The sequence below is a fragment of the Apium graveolens genome, chromosome 6, assembly GCF_009905375.1.
Source record: "Apium graveolens cultivar Ventura chromosome 6, ASM990537v1, whole genome shotgun sequence".
NCBI classification, from domain to species: Eukaryota; Viridiplantae; Streptophyta; class Magnoliopsida; order Apiales; family Apiaceae; genus Apium; species Apium graveolens.
This window is the reverse complement of record NC_133652.1, coordinates 169,228,411-169,246,104: the sequence shown is the minus strand read 5'-3', so window position 1 is coordinate 169,246,104 and position 17,694 is coordinate 169,228,411. Positions and strand designations below refer to the sequence as shown.

Here is a 17,694-nt window from a genome sequence, read left to right as displayed (position 1 = left end):
ACTTTTGCTGCAGCACTGCACTGCATTCTTTTGTTAGAGCAACGGTCTCAAGGTCATCCAGTTTCACCTTCCTTGATAGAATACTCTTCATAAACCTCGCATAACTAGGCATTTGCTTCAGAGCCTCAGCGAAAGGTATATTGATGTGAAGTTTCTTGAACATCTCCAGAAACTTACCGAACTGCTTATCCAGCTTTTGTTGTTGCAATCTCTTAGGGAAAGGTGGTGGAGGATAGAGATGTTTCTCCCCTGTATTACCCTCAGGTAGAGTGTGTTCAACAGTAGTCTTCCTTGGTTCCGCCACTTTCTCCTTTTGCTTAGCTTCTTCATCTCCAACTTCAGCTTCTCCTTCTTTTATTTTTTCAGCATCAGCAACTTTTCCAGACCTTAAGGTAATAGCCTTGACTTGCTCTTTAGCTTCCTTCCTGTCTGGCACTTCAGTGTCACTGGGAAGTGTGCCAGGTTGACGATTGAGCACTGCATTGGCTATTTGACCAATTTGATTTTCCAAGGTCTTGATCGACACCGCCGGACTCTTGCACAACAGCTTAAGCTCCTCAAAATCAGCACTAGTGGGTGCAGCCGCACCTCCTTGTTGAGGATATGATTGCCTTTGAGCATACTGTTGCGGTTGCTGGAATCCAGGTGGATTGAACTGTTTACTTACGCCTTGCTGATATGGTTGCTAAATAGCATTCTGATTACTACCCCAGCTGAAATTTGGATGATTTCTGTTGTTAGGATGATAAGTAGCTGGCACAGGTTACTGTTGTCGCTGATAATTGTTCACATACTTAACAGATTCGTTAACAAGAGAACACTGATCCGTAGCATGAGAACCTGCATAAAGCTCACAGATCATAGCTATCTGATTGACTCCATAGGTGGCTAGAGAATCGACCTTCATAGACAGCGCTTGGAGCTGCGCTGCAATAGCGGTGGCTATATCGACTTCCAGAATACCTGCTACCTTCCCAGGCATCATCCTTTGAGTTGGGTTTTGATGCTCATTTGTAGCCATAGTCTCAATAAGATTATAAGCCTCGGTATAGCTTTTGGCCCACAAGGCGCCTCCAGCTGCTGCATCGAGCATGTGCCGAGATTGGGCCCCCAAACCATTATTGAAACCAGTGATCACCATCCAACCGGGCATTCCATGATGTGGACACTTTCTCAACATCTCCTTGTAGCGCTCCCAAGCTTCGCACATAGATTCTGTAGGTTGCTGCGTAAACTGAGTAAGAGCACTCCTCATAGCAGCAGTCTTTTCCATTGGATAAAACTTCACCAGAAACTTTTGCGCAAGATCTTGCCAAGTAGTGATCGAGCCAGCTGGTTCAGAATGTAACCAGTCCTTAGCTTTATCCCTAAGAGAGAATGGGAAAAGCCTCAGCTTGATAGCTTCATCAGTCACGCCATTATATTTGAAAGTACTGCAGATCTCGACAAAATTCCTTATGTGCATGTTGGGGTCTTCAGTCGCAGCTCCTCCGAAAGAAACAGAATTCTGCACCATCTGAATAGTGCCCGGCTTGATTTCAAAGGTGTTAGCCTGAATAGCCGGATGAAGAATGCTTGATTGAATGTCATCAATTTTAGGCCGAGAAACATCCATAAGAGCTGGATCTGCCGGAACAATACGATCACCCATGATTATTGGCTCTTTCTGCTCACTTCCTGAATCCGAATCTTCAAAATCTATCTTCTCCGGAATATCAAGAACTTCATCTGTCTCCTCAGCTATATCTAAAGTCCTCTTGCGAGTACGAGAACGAGTTTGCATAAAGGCTCGCTAAAGTACCTGAAACACAACCAGAAATAATAAGTACACACGCCTTAATCATTGAGTCCTAATGACCAATGATGGTAAGTACATAAACTAAACAAATACGCCGAGTCCCCGGCAGCGGCGCCAAAAACTTATTAGGGCGAAAACACGCGCTAATAACACACGCAAGTATACGCGTTTGCAAGTAATATAGAATACTTTCTAGTTCGTTCCCACAGAGACTCAGACTAATTATGTTTAATTAAACTCACTCACCAATGTATGATTACTTCTCAATGTTAAGACAATAACACTTAGAGTTGATTAACTAATTATTAACTACAATTAACTACTAGAATTAAGCACTTAATTAACACTCGAATTAACAATATTAAAACACTCATGAGATCACAACATCATTACTACTTCCTTCAATAGCTATTGTTATTACCCTTAGCATGCAACAGTGATGATATTAATCGAATAACACGAAACTGATAAAAGCCAACTTTCATTGTACTAATACCATTCTACCAAACATCCACAATTAAGATAGAAGTTGAATATGCATCAATTATGTTGAGTCCCTATATGTCTACAGAAATTGACAACATAACGATTTAAGAACAAGATATTCCTTTTGATTACACAGGGCGAATAAAACTGTTAGAGTTACCCACTAATCATGAAACATCATACATGAACCTATGCTAGCATGACAAGTTCTAAATCTCAAGATCCACCGTCTCTTCACAAGAGATTAAAACCCTATCTTATATGTTCACGACGCACATAAGACGAATACGCACAACCAATACTAGATATCATACAATCATCACACACTAAGGTCTTAAACAACTAACTAAAGAATTCCATAGTAAATCCGTTACGACCTCATGATCACGATTAGCCTATGATAGCACTCATCGTCATCATGGGTTCATATGAAAACATGATAAATAAACACAAGAGAATAATAACTAAAACTACTTATATTAAACCAGAGTACGTCACAAGAGTAAATAGGTTCAAAGCAAGAAAACTAGTATCCAACATTACAACGAAATAAAGAATCACAAGAAAATATGCTTCCTCTTCATTGCGGTGTGTTAAAACGGTCTTCTTCCTTATCTCCTTCGCTCCTTGATTAATACAACGATCCAACCTTAGTGAAACGTCTCTGAAATCTACTTATATAGGAGTCCCATAAAACCCAGATTACTCAGAAGTTGGAAGCCAAACAGAAATAGGAGTCTAAAATAATTATTCTGAAATTACGACCCTGCGCGGCCGCTCAGCATAGCTGAGCGGGCGCTCAGCTTTCTGCGCGGCCGCTCATCTTAGCTGAGCGGGCGCTCAGACCCTTTCTGGAAAAATGGTCTGTTTTGCTCCGTTTCTTCACTGCAATCTGCTCCTACCTTCCCACTTGCAATGCTAAATACATGCCAAGACTTATTATTGATGAATTCTCTCCTGAAAGGCAACTAATACCCTAAAATGTACAAACACTAGAAAAATGCATCAAATACACAAAAGACTTGATTTTAAGACACCAATTTAAGCTATTATAAGACGTTCTAAGTGGTATAAAATTGCACTTATCAGGAAGTCAGAAGTTTCTTGGGATTAGCAGATTATTATAGAAGATTTGTTCAAGACTTTGCAAAAATAGCCACACCGTTGACCAAGTTGACCAGGACGAATGAAAAGTTCGAATAGAATGAGAAATGCGAAGAAAGTTTCCAAGAATTGAAGAATCGGTTGATAACCACACCTGTACTTGTTTTACCTGATGATCAAGGAGATTTTGTCATTTATAGCGACGCTTCTTATCGCGGACTCGGATGTGTTTTGATGCAACATGGAAACGTAATTGCATACGCTTTTAGACAGCTAAAGCCTCATGAGCAGAAATATCCGACACATGATCTGGAACTAGAAGCAATTGTATTCGCACTGAAACTCTGTAGACATTATCTTTATGGCGAGAAGTGTGAAATTTACACGGATTATAAAAGTCTGAAGTATATTTTTATGCAGAAAGAACTCAACATGCGACATCGACATTGGCTAGAACTAATCAAAGATTACGACGTATCAATCAATTATCATCTAGGCAAAGCGAATGTTGTAACCGATGCCTTGAGCCAAAAGGAAAGATTGAACTTGTTAACATCTTCAGAAGACTTGATCAAAGAATTTGATAAATTGGAAATTGAAGTTCATGTTCCCGAAAACTCCACTGAAATGATTTATGCCATGACTTTTCAGCTAGAATTATTGGAAAAGATAAGAAGGTGTCAAGAAGAAGTAATGAATCACGAAATCGACAATTTTTCAGGAGAAGAAATTACCAGCTAGAAAGATGACAAATGAATTTTTCGAGTTGCTTCGAGAATCTGGAGACCTAATCTACCGGAATTGAAAGCGGAAATTTTGCAAGACGCGCACAACTCAAGATATTCAATACATCTCGGAAGCACCAAGATGTATAGAGATCTGAAGGAAAAAATTTGGTGGTCAGATATGAAGAAAGAGATAGCGGACTGGGTCAGTAAGTGTTACACGTGTCAATGAGTCAAAGCTGAACATCAACGCCCGAGCGGATTACTACAACCACTTGATATTCCAGAATGGAAATGGGACCACTTAGCTATGGATTTCGTAATGGGACTTCCAAGGACCAAAGTAAAACATGATGCGATTTGGGTTATTATCGACATATTAATAAAGTTAGCATATTTTCTTCCAATTAACATAAAGATTTTTAGTTGACAAGTTAGTACATTTATATCTCAAGGAAATTGTGATGCGTCATGGAGTACCAGTGTCAATAGTATCGGATCGAGATCCCCATTTTAATTCGAGATTTTGGAGACAATTCCTGGAATATCTAGGAACTAAATTAAACATGAGCACCGTTATCATCCGCAAACAGACGGGCAAAGTGAAAGGACTATTCAGAAAATTGAGGATATGTTACGTGTTTGCGCAATAGATTTTGAAGGCAGTTGGGACGAGCACTTACCGCTAGTGAAATTCTCTTACAACAACAGCTATCATGCGAGTATCGGAATGCCACCTTATGAAGCTTTATATGGAATAAAATACAGATTACCTACATGTTGGGATGAAGTTGGAGAGCGCAAGATTCTAGGTCCAGAACTGATTCAGCAGAGCAAGGAAAAAGTAGAACTTATTCAAAAATGACTCGAAGCAGTGCAAAATCTATAACCTAAATATGTTGACCCAGCTAGAAAGGATGTCGACTATCAAGAAGGAGAGTATCTACTACTAAAAGTATCACCATGGAAGGGATTGACTAGGTTTGGCAATAAAGGCAAGCTAAAGCCTCGTTACGTCGGTCCATTTGAAATTCTGAAGAGAGTCGGAAAAGTTGCGTACGAATTAGCTTTACCGCCCCATATGCAGCATATTCATAATATATTTTATGTGTCAATGTTTAAGAAGTATAACCCTGATACAAGGCATGTAATAGAGTATGAGCCAGTAGAGCTTCAAGCAGATTTTTCGTATATAGAGCAACCGGTAAGAATTTTAGATCGGCAAGAGAGAGTATTAAAAACTAAGACTGTACCATTAGTGAGAGTTTTGTGGAGGAATCCCGTGGTTAAAGAATCAACCTGGGAGCTTGAGAGTGATATGTTAGAAAAGTACCCTCAGTTATTTTCATAGCGTGATTCTGAGGACAGAATCCTATTAAGGGGGGAGAATGTAACGACCGAGAAAATTACGCTTGTATTATATTCTAATAAAGTTAATTTATGTGTATTATTATGAGATTAAGTGTGTTGAGTCATAAAAACCTAACTTCCATTTGTTACGTGTTGTCTATTTTGATCAGAATGTGTTTCGGGTATTTATTGAGTGTTTTATTATAAGGTATAGGTTTTATATCAAAATCCGTACAGCTCAAACAGTGTTTTAAAAGCCCGTATTTCAAACAAAATCATTGGCCATATTTTACCGAGAACGGCATATACCATATCGCTATTCTAAACATCTAGACATTTTACAAATTTACCTTTTTCATGAAAAATGACTTTTCCGGACCCCTTCGGGAGTCAAAACCCCCACAAAAATCACATTTTTATTTTTATATGATCATGAAATTATCAAACATCATTTTTCTTTGTATTTTTGTAATATTCACAATTTTTGGGAATTTTTGGCATATATATTTTGTATTTGTTGGATATTTAAAAATTCATAATTAATACCCAAAAATTATAAAAATTGGGGCCAAATATTTTTATTAGATGTGTAATTAGCCCATTAATTTTATTTAGGGTATTATTTTCCATAGTATAAATAGCTGGATTATTATTAATTTTTAGTTAATTAATTATTAAAAATCAGAAAAATCAAGAAATTGAGTTTGTTGGTGAAGAACAATCAAGGAATTAAACTGCAGATTTGAAGGTGATTCAGTTAACAAAATCGATCATGTGAGTAACCAAAATGATCCATTTGATCTCTACTCTCTATTCATATCATCAATTTCGTGTGTTGTTGATTTGATTTTCAATTCATTTTTTAGGGTTTATGTTCGAATTAGGGGTTTATGATTCAGGAATTGTTTGATTGTTTTGATGATCCAGTTAGCTTTATCATAGTTCTAGGATTGTTTTGGTATATTTATTTTGGTTTTATAACCCCGGGAAGATAGTTCTCGAGTTCATAGTTTTTAGTAAATTTTGATTTCATTCTTGGTAAATTATAGACGTTTTTGGTTGATGTTAACTGTTGGGATAGATTAAGGAACTCCGTAGCTTTGATTTGGCATCAGTTTTATGAAATTTGGTTAACATTTTGATGAGAATCGACTTTCCAGTGAAGTTCATCGGAGAACTTCGACCTTTGGCCGGAGATGGCGGAGGAGGGACGATTTGACGATGGTGACGCCGGGAATAAGTAGCTGCGGTTTAGGGGAATCGAATGGCATCAAAAACCCGAAAAAACGATGTTCTGGGAACGTGAATTGGATTCGTCGGAAAACTCTGTCGGTGGCCGGAGTTGTTGCAGAATCCGGCGGGTCGAACCATGTTTTTGGAGACCCGACTGTCAACCCGTTAACCCGGAAATATAACCCGGTTTTGATCCTTCAAACTCAATTTGAGTTTCTGAAACTTGTTTCTGAATATTTAATTAATTATTTTTATTTCTATAAATCAGAAAATTAGTTTGTAAATTCCAAAAATCAACTAAAAATTAGTTTTAAATTCTGAAACTTATTATTAATAATTTCTAAATTATTTTATTAATTTAGAAATTCGAATTTAATTATTTAATTATTTATCTAACTATTTATTTAATTATCCATTATTTAATAATTAAGTAATTAATTTATAAAATAATTTATAAATGAGATTAAATATATCGAATGATGTGATTAATAATTCGATAATTGAGTGAATAATACGAGTAACTCGTATTTATACAAGTAATAGTTCGATAAGTTGGAATTTTTTTTCAAGCTTTCGTTATTTATACGAGTGGAGTTGTAACAATTATTCGTATCGAATAATTATTTGTAAATAGTCGATTTAATCGTATAATTGGTACTAATTTGTAATTAATTGTAATAACTTGTACTTAATTTTAAAAATTAGGGATTAATTATTTTAAAATACAATAATTCTTAAATAATTATTTAAAAATATAATCAAGTTTTAATTAATTGTGATTAATTAATTATAATTGATGTATAATTAATTAAATCTTGTTTACTACGTAGTAATTAAACCGTTAGTCCGATTCGAGTGAAACGAAGACCCTTAGACTTAGAAAAATGACCCGATTCCATTAAAAATAATTATAAATCATAATTTCTTTTAGAAGTGAGTTGGATTGTGGTGATTAATTGCTTATAGGCCCTGTTAGGGTAGACTCGAGTCAAATAAATCCTGAAAAATTATGAAGTGAACCAGATAGTATAAGTTAATGCGAGTTAGGGTAGACTCTAATACCAAGAGTGTTTGTCCCTATCCCAGAAGAGAGCTTTGAATTGCCAAATCAGGTGTAGCAGGATGAGTAATAGTTGTAGTTTGAATAAAGATGCTTAGTTTAAAATGTGAATAGAATAATGTTTTATAATAAAGAGAGTTCTTGAGATAAGTTGTTTAAACTGGTTTGTAATAAAGTTGGGTTGTCATTCTTATTTTCAATCATTAACCTTGAAAAGATTATGAGTAGTAGTAGTTCGTGGTAATTATTTTATTTATAATATGCTTATACAGGTTTAGTGAGTAGTTATTATTAATAATGCCCCAAATCTATACCCTGGATTTGGAGGGTGTTATATACAATGCCTCAAAATACAGAAGGCGATAAAGGAGATAAAGAAAAGGACGTCAAGGAAAAGGAATATTGGATTCCCTATTTTGATGGAGCATCAAAAACAAATTCAAGCGGAGCAGAGCTAGTTTTACAAAGCCCCGATGGGTTCTTGATTAAGTATGCTATGAAGCTAGACTTCCCAACTATAAATAATGAAGCAGAATATGAAGTTTTGATAGCTGGACTCGGCTTGGCAGGGACATTGAGAGTCAAGAACTTATAATTCTATGGAGACTCGAAGTTGGTTATATACCAGGTCAAGGGAGAGTTTGAGGCAAGGGATGATACGTTGTCTAAGTATGTCCGCCTAGTAAGGGCAGTGATGACTCAATTCGATGAATGCCATATTGAGCACATCCCAAGGGAGGAAAATGCTAAGGCGAATGCATTGTCAAAGTTTGCTTCATCAGAGATAGAGGAAAGTTCGGGAAGTGTGTACTTCCGTGTTTTAAAGACACAGAGCATTGATGTTAAACTTGTAGCTCCCATGGGGCTAGAGGCATCGTGGATAGATCCAATTAAGGCCTATATCCAAACTGGTTGGCTTCCAAACGATGTGAATGAAGCACAAAAATTTGTTGTTCGAGCATTGAGATATTCTTTAATTGACGGGATTTTGTACAAAAGATCTTATGTGGTTCCTTACTTGAGATGTCTCAGGTCCGATGAGGCGCGCTTGGCTCTCGAAGAAGTACACGAAGGTATTTGTGGGCAACATCTGGGGGGCAGAGCACTGGCTCATAAGATAACCCATTTAGGCTTTTATTGGCCAGAGATGATGGTCGATGCCAAAGAGTATGTGAAGAAGTATGATCGCTGTCGGAAATATGCACTTGTTGTTCGACAACCCCCCGAGACGTTGACCTCCATCACCTCTCCCATCCCCTTTTCCATGTGGGGAATGGATATACTTGGGCCTTTCCCCATGGCCACAACACAAAGGAAGTTCCTGATTGTAGCTATTGATTATTTTACTAAGTGGATTGAAGCTAAACCTTTAGCCAAGATCACAACTGAGCAGGTTGCATAATTCCTGTGGGAAAATATCATGTGCCGATATGGAATTCCCCGTATCCTGGTTACCGACAATGGAACATAATTCAACAATAAAAAATTTAAGAAGTATTGCGAGGAAAATTTGCCTGAGTTGCGGTTTACCTCCGTAGCTCACCCGGAAGCCAATTGGCAAGCGGAAGTGGCGAATCAAATAATCCTGGATGGACTAAAGAAGAGGATCGATAAATCAAGAAATAATTGGGTGGATGAAATACTCCCAATACTGTGGGCCTATAGAACAACTTGTAGAGTTACTACTGGAGCAACTCCCTTCATGTTACCATATGGGGCAGAGGCAGTTGTTCCTGTGGAGATATCACACTCATCTCCCCGGATCCAAGCTTTCAATGCTGAGGAAAATGAGGAGGGGCAAAGATTAGCCCTGGATTTAATTGATGAAGTACGAGATGCGGCGTACACAAAGATAGTGGAATATCAGAAGAAAACCTCCTTTTATTACAACCTAAGGGTAAAAGAGAGATTCTTCAAGCAAGGAGATTTGGTCCTAAGAAAGGTAGAAGCCTCTGGTGTAGGGCAGAAATGAAAGTTTTCCCCAAATTGGGAAGGGCCATACAAGATTAAGAGCGTTCAGGGAAGGGGATCTTACAAGCTGGAAACCATGGATGGAGAAGAAATACCCCGGACTTGGCACGCTCAAAACTTGAAAGTTTACTACTAATAGATTATACTTACTATAGTGGTAACAAGGTTCAAAAGCATCTGGAAGCTTTGCTTGCGTAGGATTTTATATTTTGATTTCAATAGGATTCGCATTTTAGTTCATGATTGTTAAGGGTTGAATTGATGCTATATAAGGTTTTGGAAAATCAGACTATTTTACTGAGTTGGAATTATTTCAATCTTTGGATATCCAAGTTGTGATAGTACTTTGTGTGATTTTAGCAAAAATTATTCTTTGATCACTAAATGAAGAAGACTTCAAGAATTCTTTCATTATAAAGAGTGCTCGCTGCACAACTCTTAGAACTGAGTAGTTCAAGTTATTAATCATCCTCCTTAAAAGTATAGCACTTATAAAGTGTTAAAAAACTTAAAGGGAAGGTTATGAAAAAGGAATTAACATAAATAAGCCGCGAAGGGTAATAAGTTCCAAGTACAATAAGTTCCAAATACATATAAGTTAATGCATAGAAAGCCACGATGGGCCAATAAGAAAACGAAACTAATCTAGATCCTTAAACAAATCATTATCATCATTTCCATCAGTAGCAGCAGAAGGGGGAACAGGCTCGTCTCCCGTGGGGTTAGCATCCCGAGAATGAGAAGTTGTGGCCTCAGCAGATGTAGTTGGAGTGGGGGAGAGAGGAATATCCTCAAGAAGAGGTCCTGGCCCAGGGACAGCCGGCACTGGGTAGTTAGCAAGGCTCACGTCCGGGATCTTCTTCCCAATATCCTCCACTATCTGCTCCCAGCAGATGGAAAAGGTCTCAGTAAAGTTAGCATCATACTCGGCTATCACCTCAGCTCGAGCCCTCTGAGCATCCAGTTCCATCTTACGAACCTTCTCCTTCTCCTCAGCCAATTCCTTTTCCACTTCACGAAAGCGAGTGAAGTTAGCTTCTGAGGCCTTAAGGTACCTGTCCCTATCCCTTTCAGCAATGGTCAGGCTAGTCCTCACATCCTTCAGGTTGTGAAGGGCGGTCTGGAGATAGGTATTCATCTGCACAAACATGTTCAAATACAATAAGTAGTGTGAAAAGACCATAAAAGGACAAGAAGAATAAGATAAGAAAGAGGCTTACTGAAGCTACGGCCTGAGCACCCAGGTGCTCGATCTGTAGGTCGTTAGAGGACTCTACTATCTCGGCCCTGTCACGAGGCGTAACCACGCTGTCGGACCAAACGGCAGCAGCCTCAGAGCTTCCCACTACCGTGTCCCTCCTCTAAAGGACCTAAGTCACAGTGAAAGGAGAAGTATCCTCATCGTGGCTAAGGGGCCTCTCGGATATGAAGGTAGGGACGGACTCTTTAAACGTGACTAAAGGACCGTCTCCAATCCTTACCCTCTTGTCGCGGTGAGTTTCGACAGCGGAGCCCTTAGCAGCGCGAGCCTCCCTCTTCTTGAAAATCGTGTCCAGAGACCTTAGCTGCAAAAAAGATATAGGTATATAAGAAATAATGACAGAAATAAGGAGTTAAATGGTGAAGTAAAAAGGGGAAAGAAATACCCTCGGGACCCAAGTCACTTAGATTTAAATTTTGCAAATTGCCCTCTGAAAGGATGAGAGCGCAATGATGCAAGTTATCAACTATGATGGCCTTGATAGCCGCATCTTCATCTATTCCCAATTTTAGGTCCTTTAAAGAACCGTCTACACTCTTTGAGATATTGGTCCTGAAAAAATGGTCCCAACCCTCCTCAGAATCCAGAAACATATAAAACCACTCGCTCTTCCAAGTTGGATACGAGTCGGGGTTGGCACCGGAAACAAAACAGGAATGGGCCAAGGATCTATGAACTATTTTTACCCATGCTTGGTCCTCAAGAGCATTTATAAATTTTAATAAATAATGAAAGACACAAACATTGGGCTCAAAACCGTGCTTTCGCGATTGGGCCATGTAACAGTGAATGAAATGCCAAGAATTGGGCGTGGGTTGGGTTGGACAGACTCAGGCTTCAGCCAAAAGGCGAAAAATGAAGGGCTGTGGAGGAAGACAAAAACCAGCATAATAGGTTTCCTTATAGACCCGAATGGCCCCAGGCTTTGGGTAACAGGCCCTATCGTTTGGGCCTGGAGCCACGGCCCTATAAGGGTGTGAAATACCAAATAAACAATCTATAGTACCTACTTGTTCAGAATCACATTTAGAAGGGTAGTTGTAAGCATCTAAGTGGAGCATGTTAGGAAAGGCTTCGCCAAACTCGGTTTAAAGATCCTTAAGAGAAATGACTGGAGAATGTACGAGAGATTTTTTACCTCGACTGGCCCTAGATGGACGAGGAGCAACTTGGGGAATCTGGGAGTGGGAAGAGTCGGAATCCGCCATGGATGGTTAAAGCGCAAAACCCAGAAAGCTCTTGAAGATGAAGGAAGGAGACGAAGTTTCAAATGGAATCTTCAAGAAAAACCCAAAAAATGTCGAGAACTACGGCGGAAGGGAAAGCCGGAAATTGCCTTGCGGTGGAAAAGATGGAGAGAAAATATATGTAGGAGGAGAGAATTTTATGAGAGATTTAAGTAGAGTATGAAAAATGAACTCACACTCCACTCCTTTTATAGCTGAAAAGAAGGAACTAAATCGACAAATGGGCCTTAAAAAATGGGTCTGTCAAGTCACCAAGGGCGGGAAGCCCATGTGTTTTGAATTTTGAAAATTCAAATTCTAGAATAATTCTTTACTAAAAACATAAGTCTGACTTACCATAGATTTATAAAAAATTACAGGGTGTAAATTGAGGTACCAAACCATGCCTAGGAGATAAAATTCCTAGGCGTGGTACCAAAATTGTCTCCTTATTGGGGGTGACCCGTGCCTAGGAAGTATGGAAGGCTTGAAAGCCAAACCATGCCTAGAGAACACAATTCCTAGGCGTGGTACCAAACTTGTCTCCTAGGTGGGGCTGACCCACGCCTAGGAAGTATGGAAGGCTTGAAAGCCAAATCACGCCTAGAAGACACAATTCCTAGGCGTGGTACCAAACTTGTCTCTTAGGCGGGGGTGACCCACGCCTAGGATGTATGGAAGGATTGAAAGCCAAACCTCACCTAGAGGACACAATTCCTAGGTATGGTACCAAACTTGTCTCCTAGGCGGGGGTGACCCGTGCCTAGGAAGTATAGAAGGCTTGAAAGCCAACCACGTCAGAGGACACAATTCCTAGGCGTGGTACCAAACTTGTCTCCTAGACGGGGGTGACCCACGCCTAGGAAGTATGGAAGGATTGAAGCCTAACCACGCCTAGAGGACCCAATTCCTAGGTGTGGTACCAAACTTGTCTCCTAGGCGGGGGTGACCCATGCCTAGGAAGTATGGGGGAACCAACAGCGCCTAGGAGACAACATTACTGGGCGCTGTTGGAAACATGTCTCCTAGGCGGGGGTGACCCACGCCTAGGATGCATGGCACCCTGAGAGCCCATTTTCTGATTATTTAATTAATCAGAAAATGGGCCAAAATCAGGAAAATTGCTAAAAAAATTCCAAAAAATAGGGAAAATTGAGCAAAAAAATCCCAAAAAATCAGGAAAATTAAGAAAATAATTTTCAAAAATTATTTTAATAAAATATTCTTGAAAGAATTAAGGAAAAATACCTGTGAGTATTAGAATATTCCTAAAAATTAAGGAAAAATCATTAAAAATACCAGAAGGTACATATAAATTTCCAGAAAGTTAGGGAAGCCCGTAGGGATGGATCCTAATGGGAAAATTGTTGGGGGTAGATGATATGGTCTTAAAAATAGCCTAGAAATATAATTAATGTCAGGTTAATTAGACCTGATACAGTCCAATAACGAAGCCCAATTAATGAGGCCCAAAACCCTGATTATTTATTAATTTTGTAATTAATAAATAGGGAGAATTACCAGCTCATTAAATGAGTCATAACAAAAAAAATCTATAAAAGATAGCCTTGAGGGCACCTACACCAACAAGGAGTCTGATTCCTTTATTCTAGGACTTCAAAGTCTATCCAAGGACTGAGAACTTGTTCAACAAGTCTCCTAACTCTAGTCCAATTCAAGAACTCTCAACATCTATATAAAAGGGCTCACCTCATCAATCAGAACTACATTTTTTGGCTTGATTCTCTAAATTACAGAGATACATAGGCATCTCGTGAAGGCAGAGTTAAGCTACGAAACACGAGAGCAACCATTAAAGGCCTTGAGCTCCTGAACCCTAGCAATTAATATACCCTAGTTTTTTATCCATAATAGTATACTTTTCGTTGAATATTACATTTTAATCAAAGTATATTAATTATTTAAGTATGATAATTTAAGACTTTATAAATGTATACTTTCTTTCGACTAATATAAATGTCAAAGTATACTTGATATTACTTCTTTTTGGATAATATATCTTATTTTCGAAGTAATAAATATATCAAGTCCTTAGTGAAGCGTTGTAGCTTTCATATCTTTGATAATAAAAACTTCTCGTTTAATATAGTCGTGTGTAGACTTTTATAAATCGAGAGCGTAATTATTATTCTTTAACTATTTGCACTTATAATATAATTGGTCGATAATATAAAAGGTGCGTAATTTAAACACAATATATCACAATTTATAAGAGCATAGTTTAAATTATATTAGCATAATTTATATGTATATATATAACACAATATAAGCTTTAAAATTTTCCCACGAAACACTGAAGATGCTAGTAAGGGAAGTCACTTAATTCTTAAATGATTATATATATATATATATATATATATTTACTTAAAAGCTTTAAGATTTTCCCACGAAATACCAGAGGTGCTGGTAAGGGAATTTACACAAATATTTTAACTAAATATACAAGTATATATAGATATATATAATATAAGCCTTATGTTTTTCCCACGAAACACTAAAGGTGCTAGTAAGGGAATTCGCCTAAGTCTTGTTAAACAATTATAGCAACTATATAAGTATATGGTCAAAATAAGTGTGTTTAAGTTTAAAGAATAAAATGCTAGCTTTTGTAATTTATTTTACCAAGGAACACTAAAGTTCTAGTAAGGAATTTAAATCAATCTATATGTGTAAAATTATCACTTCATTGTAGAAGTTGTATATTTTGTCGAATCGGTGTTCGATTATACAATCCTTGTACAGATTTGTTTTTCTTTAAGTATTCGATATAAGAGCTTGTGAAGATGAAGATAAAGTAGTACTAAACTTCTTATATAATATTAATTATGGTCGGTAAGACTCAGATCAAAATCTAAGAGGTTTACCATTAAGAGATGAACGAAAAAGTTCGCCGGAAAAATTCGTCGGAGGTTCGGCTGGATTTTGGCTTGTTGGTCGAACTTGAGCAGCCGTTCGGGAGGCAAGAAAGTGGTGTGGATGAGCTTTACTTAGGATGATGGAGCTTGGTTGGTGGAACTAAAAAACCTTGAATATGTGATATATATTTATAAGAGAGAAGGTTTTTGAGATGAAGTATTTGGGTTTGAATTTTAGAGATTGTGTAGACAGAATATTTCATAAAATTCCTAGAAATTATTTAGCTCTTAGCTTATTTGAAAAATAGTGGGAGATGTGTGTTTATTTATAGAAGGAGTGAGGTGAAGGGAGTGGTTGAGAATGTATTAAAATGAATGGTGGATGAAAAGAGTTGTGTGGATTGATGAGGTGGAGGTTTAGTTGTGTTTATTTGCAACTTGCATAAAAGACAAACAATTTATAGAGCAAAATTCCAGCTGATTTAAATATATAATAATGTTGTTTTACCCTTTTCAATTAATCATTAATTACATAATTAATTAAGTGATTAGCACAATTAAATAGGACGACTTTGAAAAACCTTCAATAAATACAACCAACTATATTATAATTACCTAAATATCATAAAATTATGATCTACAAATATTGATCAATTTTGGTCAAACGTAGCTTGGTCAAACGCTCGGTCAAAGTTTTGGTCAACACCCGAAAAATCATACTTGAACAAAGTTTCTTTAAAATTTACGAAACTTTAACCATGCATATAAAATATCATTTAAGTAAAAAATATTAAGTTTCAAGATTTTCCAGCAAGTGGAAGGATTTTATTTGGATTTAAAATGATTAAATCAGGATTTAGTTCTGAATAAAATAGGAAAGATCTTTTATAAAAACGATAGACCGTTTTGGCTCAACTTTGGGCTATAATAAATACTTAGAATATATTTACTAAAATATAAAATACTATGAGATTGTGGTAAATATTTTAAACTATTTAAAAGTATTTTCTCTGATAAATAATATATTTGAGATACGAGAGAAAATTACTTTGAAAAATATGAGGATGGATATAAAATGAGATATTAATAATTCTTTATCAAATATTAATTTCTAAGAGTATAAAAAAATTTCTTTAGATGAATAAATATTTATGATGTGAAAGATATATATTTTCTCCCTTTAAAAAATATATATTTTTTAAATAAATTTAGCACGAGTCTTCAAAAGAATATCCAAATTTTGATATTCCTTTTTCAAAATTGTTGAATTATTAATATTGCAATAGAGCCTATGAAATATCATATTTCGATAATTCTTTTATGATCTCATTGCATTGAATTTTAGAGTATATTCCTTAAAACTGTATATTTTGATTTTGCTGCAAATTGGAATATCTCTTATATTTTTATTTAAAATATAAATATACTTGAAATAAATTTTTGAAAATATTTTGCTAGAAATATATTTCCACTATTGATCGTGTCAATTAAATTCATGTATATTTGAAGATAATATACGTGTTTTATATTTTACGTTAAATTATGCAAATACCAAAATAAATAATTAATTGAAGATGTCCTTTCAAATAAAATTGTTAGGAATTAAGCTTAAATCCTGATGATAAACAAAATCACATTTACATAATTATGTTAAGACAAAATGTAACATCCAATTACTAGTCGTCCTAAGGGATAACCATTGGAGGAGTAACATGTGAAATGATGTGGTCATTGTAAATTTTTTGTGAGAAAGACAATAAAGAGATAGCAATGCAATTAATTCATTCAGAAGTCATGTTGACTCAATCGATAATCTAGAATAGTATGGCTAAGTGTAAATATTAAGTTCCATGTAATTTAGATTAAGTGAAGTGAGTCATCGACTGCTAGTGATGACAAAGCATTAACAGCTAAAGCAAGTGACTATCAATGACTAAGGAAGGCTATAGTAAATGAAATTTAACGACAATTGTGGCGCCCTCTAAACCCGGGATCTAGATTTGGGGGTCACTAGCCAATAAAATAAATTAAAATAATCACATCAGAATTATATAATAAGTATGACCCCTACATGCAACTGGATCGATCACAGGTTATAGTATGAAACATGTACTAATACAAACCAACTGTTATCACAAACCATAAGTCTAATTAATTTTACAACTTATTCAAATTTTATTACAAACCTCTAGACTAGCTAAGCGTCCCACACTGTCTACCTGGAGAACACACCAAACTATCTACAAGCACACAACTTCTGGTCAAACCTGGAACTCAAGCTTGCCCTGGCCTAGCTTAAAAGTCAGTACAGGTGGTGCTTGCTGCATGCTGTTAAAGACAAAGCATTAACAACTAAAGAAAGTAACTATCAATGACTAAGGAAGGCTGTAGTAAATGAACTTCAACGACTATAGTGGCGCCCTCCAAACCCGGGGTCTAGATTTGGGGGTCACTAGCCAATGAAATAAATTAAAATAATCACAACGGAATTATATAATAAGTATGACCTCTTGCATGCAACTGGATCGATCACAGGTTATAGTATGAAATAGGCACTAATACAAACAAAATGTTATCACAAACCATAAGTCTAATTAGTTTTAC

General features: G+C 36.7%; 1 non-coding gene across 1 annotated transcript; it reads left to right on the top strand.

The window, feature by feature from the left end:
• The first annotated feature begins 1,151 nt into the window (after positions 1 to 1,151).
• LOC141669221 (small nucleolar RNA R71) lies at positions 1,152 to 1,258 on the top strand. The gene has a single exon (XR_012553512.1). It is a non-coding gene; the product is annotated as a small nucleolar RNA R71 (small nucleolar RNA).
• Positions 1,259 to 17,694: the final 16,436 nt, after the last annotated feature.